This window comes from Bidens hawaiensis, unplaced genomic scaffold, assembly GCF_021521415.1.
Source record: "Bidens hawaiensis isolate Kalapana, Puna unplaced genomic scaffold, B.hawaiensis_p1.1 tig00073081_1, whole genome shotgun sequence".
Classification (NCBI taxonomy): domain Eukaryota; kingdom Viridiplantae; phylum Streptophyta; class Magnoliopsida; order Asterales; family Asteraceae; genus Bidens; species Bidens hawaiensis.
In genome coordinates this window covers 43,811-52,890 of record NW_027502734.1, presented here as the reverse complement: position 1 = coordinate 52,890, position 9,080 = coordinate 43,811, and positions in this window count along the sequence as shown.

Here is a 9,080-nt window from a genome sequence, read left to right as displayed (position 1 = left end):
CAGTCCCCTATTAAGCAGATATGCCATTATCAACGTTATCTTTGTTTCCCTATATCATGCCATAAGCAACGTGCTTACGTGCGCTCAAGAACACTCATTCTCATCACCCATTCCTAGAATTTAAAAACAAAAAATCAAATCTTAAAAACTGGAAGGAATATTAAAAGAATAATCAATTTTCAAGAAACATAGATCGAAACCAAACCAAACCAAACCTTAAACATAAGACTGCATTTTCCTTCCCTGTTCTCCTCCAATAAAATAGACATGCTTCAGAATTCTCAGCAGCTGGCAACAGATAAATATCATCAAAGTGCTCCAATGGTTTAGTAGATTCTTCTGACATGGCAGAGTTGACTTGGTCCACACTCACATTTCTTGATGGCTAAAATGCTTGGAATCTTGGTTAGTATAAACAGGTCCAGATCAGCTTCAGGTCAAACCCGCAAACCTGTTTAAATAAACAGTTCGTGTCAACCAGGCAGGTTCGCAGGGTGACCCGTTTAAGCAGTTTATCTTTTATTTATGTTTCTTTAAATGCGTTTAATGTGATAATTTAAATTAGTTGAGTATTTTATGCCAATATTTGGAACTTAATATGCAAATTTACATAAGATTTATAACGAAAATTGTATATATAAGATAAAAGCTCATCTTGTTTAACTTATGAGTAAATAAATTGACTGACTTAATGAAATGAAACACAAAGCAATGAACTAAGAAACGGGTTATGAATGATGAACAAAAAAACTAATATTAAAGCCCAACTCCATAAACAAAATATAAATTGTGTATAAATATATGAAAAGTTATGTATAATGCGATTTCAGGTTATCCGTATTGGGTTCAAAATACCTAAATTCTAGTTAGAAGTTCAGTTGGAATAAGGACTGGATTCGAATAAACCCAAATTCGAATCTGAATTCAAATTCATTAATCGAACTCGACTTGAATTTCGGTTTATTTAAGTCTGGTTCAAAATTTCATTTTGTTCAAATAAACTTTAATTAAACTCAACATTTATTAAAGAATTTCTAAAAAAGATATATTTCGAATAAACCCAAATTCGAATCTGAATTCAAATTCATTAATCGAACTCGACTTGAATTTCGGTTTATTTAAGTCTGGTTCAAAATTTCATTTTGTTCAAATAAACTTTAATTAAACTCAACATTTATTAAAGAATTTCTAAAAAAGATATATCCATAAGATTTCAAAAGCCATCTTTTATATATATATATATATATATATATAATCGTACCTCATTGGCAATCCCTTCTAGTAATTTAAGAACTTCATTCAAAACTCTGATAAAGCGATAAAAACTATAAATACCCAAAAGCATGTCTTATTATGTAGATTAACAATACAATACCAACAGCAACGCTGATGTTCTATTTAAACTAATGGAAGAACAATAATAAAGACACATATTAAACATGATATAGACCGTTTCTAAATATAAAATGGGACACAAATCTTACCTTGTAGCATATCAAGCCACTGATACAGTGACGGCTACAGCTAAAGTGTTTGTGAAAAATTCTGTATATGCAATTTGACTGTCATTCTTTTAGCCTGTCATATCATATAACCCATTGAAGTTAGAATAGCAGTGCCAATACTAATAGTTATGATGATTTATCATATATTGAAAACAATAAAGAAAGAATGATCATGTGCATAAGTACACATAACACACATATTAACAAACTATGTGAATAACTAAATGCCAATAGCAAAATAATGACGAGTTTACTGTCATCAATTGCCTAGTAACCTCAATGATCAAATTAAGTACCAAAATAATCTTCACATTTCATCGGGCATGTGGTATGCGTATATTAAATTTAATATAGTAATATGAACTTCAGTTCATCCCCATATAGATGTTTTGCTAATAATCATCAGTTAAAGCATCATTCTAGATTTCTAGTACAAATTTATAGTTTTTTTTAATCGGTACCATCACTAAGTCTGTAGTTGTTACCATTCCTTCATTAGCGTATTTCAAAGAACTATATGCATACCAATTCACAAACAACATCGTTATATTTTCCTTACCTGCACATTCCATAATCATTCCAATGAAACTGTTCCTTCAAAATGTGAGTCAAAATTGAAATAAATAAATAAATTAGAATAGTGTTCATATGAAGCAATTCATATTGCTAAAAAGAACTGATATGTAGTAGTTTTACATGGTTCATCATAATAAAACTCAAACCCCACATAAGTATTACCAAGAAAACCCCGAATCACGATTATTTATTTAGGTAGCATGTTCTGATTAGATTTCAATCAAATTTAGGTGTGAAGACAGTGTGGTCGGATTTCAATAGTCGGACCCATGTCGATATTTAAACGGTAAAGATACAGTACAGATTATAAACCCTATATAATCTAATAATAAAAATCAAAGCATAAGGATAACCAACTCATAGGCTGCATTAGCACACTGCTTCGATCGCAGAGGTGTGATATCTCGAAAAGAAACTCAACAATAATCGGCGATTTGCGAGCGTCGATGGCAAGTAGTAGAACGATTTCCGGCGAACGATTTGGAGAGGATACCGGAGGTGTTGTAGCCTGAAGGAGTCCATGAATGTAAACGACGATGAATGATAGAGGAAGAGTTTCGATAAAAGGAAGAGTTTGGAGGTAACCGGTATAGCAAAGAAGACGGAGAGTGGGCATAACCTCCCAAAACTACTACTTTGAACGACTGATAATGAAGATGAATCAATTTGGTTTTTATCGGACGGTCAGACTGTAGGCTTATCGAAGGGCTAAGAATCAATCTTGGTTCTTATCCAATAGCTCAAATCAAATTTCACTCCATGATAACCTGTTATATATAATTGGCTAAAGGAAAATCTTATGAAGCTGGATTTAAAAACGTAAGGCAGACTAAATAATTTAAGAGCTTGTGGATTTTGACAACACAGAAGACCAAAACATAAATCAAAATGGGCCTACTATAACAAAGTGGGCCAATCCATCACAAAACGAAAAAGGATAAAAAAGGAAATTGGCACTCGGCACTCTGAAGGGGGTTGCCACACTAGAATTGATATTGAATTGTGACAACCGACAAATGCCAAGTTTTAAAATTTTATTTAATCCATGCCCTAAGTTTGTCAAATCAATACGTGCAATGTTTTTATAACTAATTGAATACTTATATCGAGCATTGAATTACAAGTTGTAATAGTTGTATGATAATCATGTCTAAGCATTTGAACGGGTGTTTATCATATATATGCATGCAATATATAATCATTTAGCGCGATGGTTTATAGCACACCACCTGATCGTGCCCAGTACACCAAAATTAGATTAGTTGAGGTTCGAGCATTTGACGAGTAAAGTACATGGATCGTGCTTTAGGTCAGTGGTAGGATTAGCATAACGATTAAACACTTTTATCACCAATTAAGGTGTAGTTAGTTTTTTAAGAGACAAAAACGTTTATAGTCTGCGGACCACATCTGCAAACCTTTGTAAAAAAGAGGTGAATGTCTGCAGACTGTAATAAGAAGTCTGTTTATTTTTTTAACTTCTGCAGACTGCTAAAACAAACTGAAATTTAAATAAGTTAATTTTTAAACTTAAAAGACTTTTTCAACATTGAAATTTGAATAATAATTATACAACACCAAAATAATATTCATTAAACCACAATAATGTTTTTTAAAATTTATTCATTCCATACTTTGCATTAACTGCTCAACAATTCCATCTCAGATCGGAAAGCACATGGTACTGCATTGGATCGAGAGATGACAGGCGGTGGCGAGAGCAGCGGGGACGAGAGTAGCGAAGCAGGGTACAATAGGTTTATACCTCGAGTGTTGGACTTTGATCGGTAAGTAGGGGTTATGGAGGGGTGACACCGGTGGAGAAGCGAGAGTGGTTGCTAGGGTTGAGTGTGACATTTGAGCCAAAACAAGGTACACCTCAGTACGTATTTACCGATTAAGCAAATAAATGCCTTTTGCGTAACAAACAAACGATTAACCGAACGAGTCTGGTTATGACCCAAAAATCCCAGGGGGCCATCTATAAGTGATATACGATCTATACAAGCTAAAATATTAGTAATATGGCCTTAGTTTGATAGCAAACAAGTTAAACGAAACATGCTCGTTTAACTACCCTCTATAGATTTAAATGTGAAAGATAGTTACAAACCAAGCATTGTATCATCCGTTAAGCCGAAAAAGACTTACCAAACACTTATTTGAAATATTTTAAGCGATCCGTGTAAATATTTTTGATTTTTACAAACATATAGTATGTTTTTATAATTTTACTCTAAACCAGCCGAAAAACACTCGTTTTCACACTGTTTAACGAACTCGATAAGTTTTTCGCACCAAAAACCGAACCCGAACTAAATATGGACTGGGCTTTTCGTATTTGGGCTTGAAAAATCAGAAACTTAGGCCAAAATGGGCCCAAAGTGGGCCCATATGGACTTCCGATCGCAGCTGCCACCCCACCCCCCATTTTTTTATATAACTTGTTATCTAAGCTTGTTTATTCATTTCACTTGATAAAAACTGAAGTCCAAGCAGCTGCAAGTCATTTTTCCAGAAACCTTCCAAAATCCTAAGGTAATAACTTAAATAAGTAACTTTTAAACTTGTTTAACCTTGATTAATACCATAAAAACATGTCTTAATTGCTAAAAAATCATTCCTAACCATGTAAAAATCCTAAAATGGCCCATAAACATTTATTGATCATACACATGGTAAGGAACCTGTTTTGATAGTTTTTTTGGCCATAAACACGGATTAAAGGGTTGAAACGGCGTTTTTACAGTTCAAAAGTTCGTTTTTGTGCACTAGCCGAAACCCTAAGTTAAAGGGCTGTTCTATTGATGAAACCTGCTTGGTTTGTCATATAGGACCTGTACCTAGCCTACATAGGAGCACAAGAGCTTGAAAAGTTGATTAGAAAGGCGGAAACAAACCAAAACCGCTAAGGTATTGCCGAAACACTCGCTTACGGGTTGTGATGTGCATATTATTAGGCCTTGAAATTTTGCAGGGACATCAGGGACTAGGTCATTGAGTCCCTGTTCAAATTTGGTAATTTTTCGATCATCCGAGAATATTTGGCGAATTTATTACCGAATTGGGGCGTTTATTTGGGAAAAATAGCTAAAATACTTCAAAAATTATGAAATTTTTCTGGGAACTCAGATTTGATGTATTTTGATCACATATGAATTTTGGGATCGTTTGGAAAAGTCTAAAGGTGTTTTGTGTATATGCGTTCGTGTGAATTTTTTATAGCCGAATTTGGGCCGAAAAGAATATTGCACGAGCTTTTACATTCTGGAATTGATACAGGTTGTTTTTGGGATGTAATTTAAGTATTCAGGAATTTTTGTGGAATTTTTAGAAATTGTTTGGGATAAACGGACGATTTTCAGGCGAAATATAGCTGATAAAATGAATTTTTATAAATTAATAAATCAGTAAATAATTCCAAAAATATTTTTATAAAAATCTACATATTTTAATTGATAAGTGGCCAAATTTTCATAATTTAATGATTAACAGTTAATTAATTATGCTAATTTAAAGATTAAACAAATTCAGTTTTTATAAAAACCGGCAAGTTCGCGACTAACGAACCTGCGGGAATATCAAAACACCAAGAGTGATCAAAAATCATATTTTTGGATTAATTAATTAAAAACAAACTTTTCTATGAGAAACCTGGACAATCCGGGTGGATTGTGCGCGTTTCTTCTTAAATCAAACTGAATAAACGGAAACGGGCCCCGTGGCTAATCTGGGACCCCAGTATGTGATCCTTCTTTATAACTTAATCATTTTATTAACCAATACATTTACCCAAGCTTATTTTCCCATAACTGTTTTCTGAACGCGTAAACGAACAACTTGGCCCAGCTGGGAAAACAAGGATCTGAGCCAAGTTTGGTTTTAAGTATTAGACATTGAACAACATCACAACCTAAGTCTATTGCCACTTTCTGAGCGTTCCAGCTATACCCAGATTAGTTATACAGCCCAGTTTAGTATTGAGATTATAATAATATTAAAATATTAATATTATTATAATATTGATTATAGGAACTACTAATAGCGGACCGAACAAACCACGAGCTGATACAGTACTGATTATCTACTAAACCGTGAGTTTCATGACCCCACCTTTAAACAGTTTTACGAACTTTTGGGGTGAAAAGCATGTTTGATTACATATACATACCTGAAACATGTATTGATGTGAATTATCTAAGTGCTAACACACGAAAATCCCCACGATCACAGTGATTAACTTCGAGCTGGTGGCTTGTGAATAGTACTATTGGTTTGACAAACTCAAAGGGAATCGGCCTGGTTGTCGTGTCACATAGCGCCGTTTGCACATGACCATATTTATACAAACAGGCTATGTAGTGTTAGACATAGCTACCGGGGCATGTTGTGGGCGGAAGGGGAGCCACAGTGGTTGATTGAGCGTGAGAAATGGATGCACGCAGCACATACAGTCAAGGCTTCACTGTAGCTTAGCATAATTACATCATTTACATACATACATACTTATTTCATGATTACAAGTGTTAACTTGTGAATACTCATTACTGTTTTATTGAAACTCGTGAAACTCACCAACTCTAGTAGTTGACCCGTTTTAAACTGCTTTTCAGGTGTACCTAAATCGGAATGATTTGGTGATCTGTTACTTGCCCAAGGTGTGTGGTCGATGCTATGTGAATAGAAGCAAGGGTGTTAGTAGTAAGATCGTATAGTTAATGAACTAGTTTTGTTTGTATCACCTAGACTGTAGAACAATAATAGAACAATGAATTGTAATATATTGTAAATTAGTTTGTGATGTTTCTTTATAAACAATGTGTTGATACCAGAGGTGTCTGTTACATTTCCGTTTTACGCTTTCACATTGTGCTAGTCGGGGTGTGACATTGAGAGTATGTGAAGAAAGACGATGGGTTATGAGGTTAGAAGAGGTAAAAAGAGGCTGAACTAGATATGCTCCAAGAAGAGCCTGCACGGATGTTTTTTTAATGAAAGATCTGCAAAGAAACAAACACTCTACAAAAGCTCATGTATGCGCAACGCAGACAGAAGAGCTCCTGTAGAGTTCGTTTTTAAGAAAGCAAACCAAACCAGAAATCAAAAGTTATTTTACGTTATCTTCATAACTTTTTAACCCTCTTTGTGTTGCTTGCTTCTAATCAATATGTGCGTGACATCAACCCTTGATTGTACATTTCTAGAACTTGTAAGATGCTTCCATTTTTGTCATTCCATCAAAACTATATTCTAGTGCTGACGTGGATTAATTACAGGTCAAAAAGGGCGCCAACTCCGTCGGAAAAACAGAGCCCAAATCCTATCTGTCCACGCGTCCATTGCTTTGTAAGTTCCATTTCCACTAAATTTAGTCTCCGTTTCTTTCTATTTTCAAATTTGACACCCAAGTTTTATCTTTTGTTTTTCTTCTAATTTTTCAGTTGCATAACTACAGAACACATGTGCATGTAGCATGCACTATGTACAGAGGGAGTTCTTTATAGAAAAATACATTTGTAATTTTAAGAATTTAGGTAAAATTCGAACACAAAGAACTAGACAATCGGCTTAGGGTGTCGTGTCACATTTTCTTTATAAATGGTTTGTGACTCCTTTAACAATCCTAAGTTTGAAGGTACACATGTTTTAATTGACAAGTTTTTCATGCGTTTTCAACGTCCATGACCCCATGCAATCGATCATTTATGGTATATGTTTCTTGTCAATTTTCAAAATTTATAACAGATGAAAATTTTCAATAATATTCCAGGAACATAGACTTCTTTTGCAGGCTAAAGCAGGTTATATATGATCAGTCGATCAGAAAGTGGTCTATATGGAACATCAAAATTCATCAATTATTTGAAAAATCACGGGTATAATCATTTAGAAACATATATATTATATTTTATTAAGGTTGTTCAATCTACATCATAATTGATATCTAAATCAAAGCTCAACTGGATCCTTTGTATCATTAGTGACATTAAACGGTTTAACAATGGGTTGTAATTTGCAAGGAAGAAACCTATAGGGTTAGAAATACAAAGTACCAATACCTCAAGTGCCTTTTTTATAATTAGTTGCTTACGTGCTTCTCTGAGTTTTCTTGGAATAGCAGTTGATGAGTTGGTGACGATTATTGTTGATTTGTTGCTCTTTACTTCAGCCCATTGTTTTATCTTATATAGACATATTAAAGTAAGGGTTATGCATAAGTTTTAATATTTGTATTACGAGAAATAGTTTTGATCGATGTTAAATACAAAACCAATTTTAAATAATAGGTGGCATGAGACTGTAAAACGGTGGTGAGGTTTTATTTATTTTGAAACCACTCCGAGTCGTACCATTTTCCTTAACAGACATACGAGGTTGAGGTGGTTTTGTGATAAGAGGGTGATGATGGGGATTTGGAATCGGGAAATGGGTTGAAAATCGGGAAATTTTGCCGATCTGGGATCTTGAAATCAGGGAAGACGGGAACACAACCTCCCAAAATCGGGAATTTTTAAATTGAAATGGACAAAGCTACAGAGTGTGCCCTAAGTATCAAATTGAAGTTTTATAAATAAGTTTTTAAAGTTACCTCAAGGCAGTGACGGAGTTAGGAGTTGCTTTCTATGGGTTCGATGTTTTTCGGTCCTTGATTTATTTAGGCTGTATTCAAGATTTCGAATACCCTGAATGAGTACTAAAAAATGTGCCCTTATATAATTTTTGTTTTTCCATAATCGACAAAAGTTGTGAAAACAATACACAAACACAAAGTTATTGTAGCAATAAAGAAAACAAAGTTAAACAATAAACAAAACAGAGTTAACGAATAACTAACGGTTTTCTATAGTCGAATGTTAACCGAACTGATTACTTTAACAATAACAATAACAAAAATTAAATTCATTGTATGGAACTAATCAAGGTTATTGATTATAACTAATAAAAATGATAGAGCTACATCGTAAGATACTAAAATAGATATATCATGAAACAATTTAT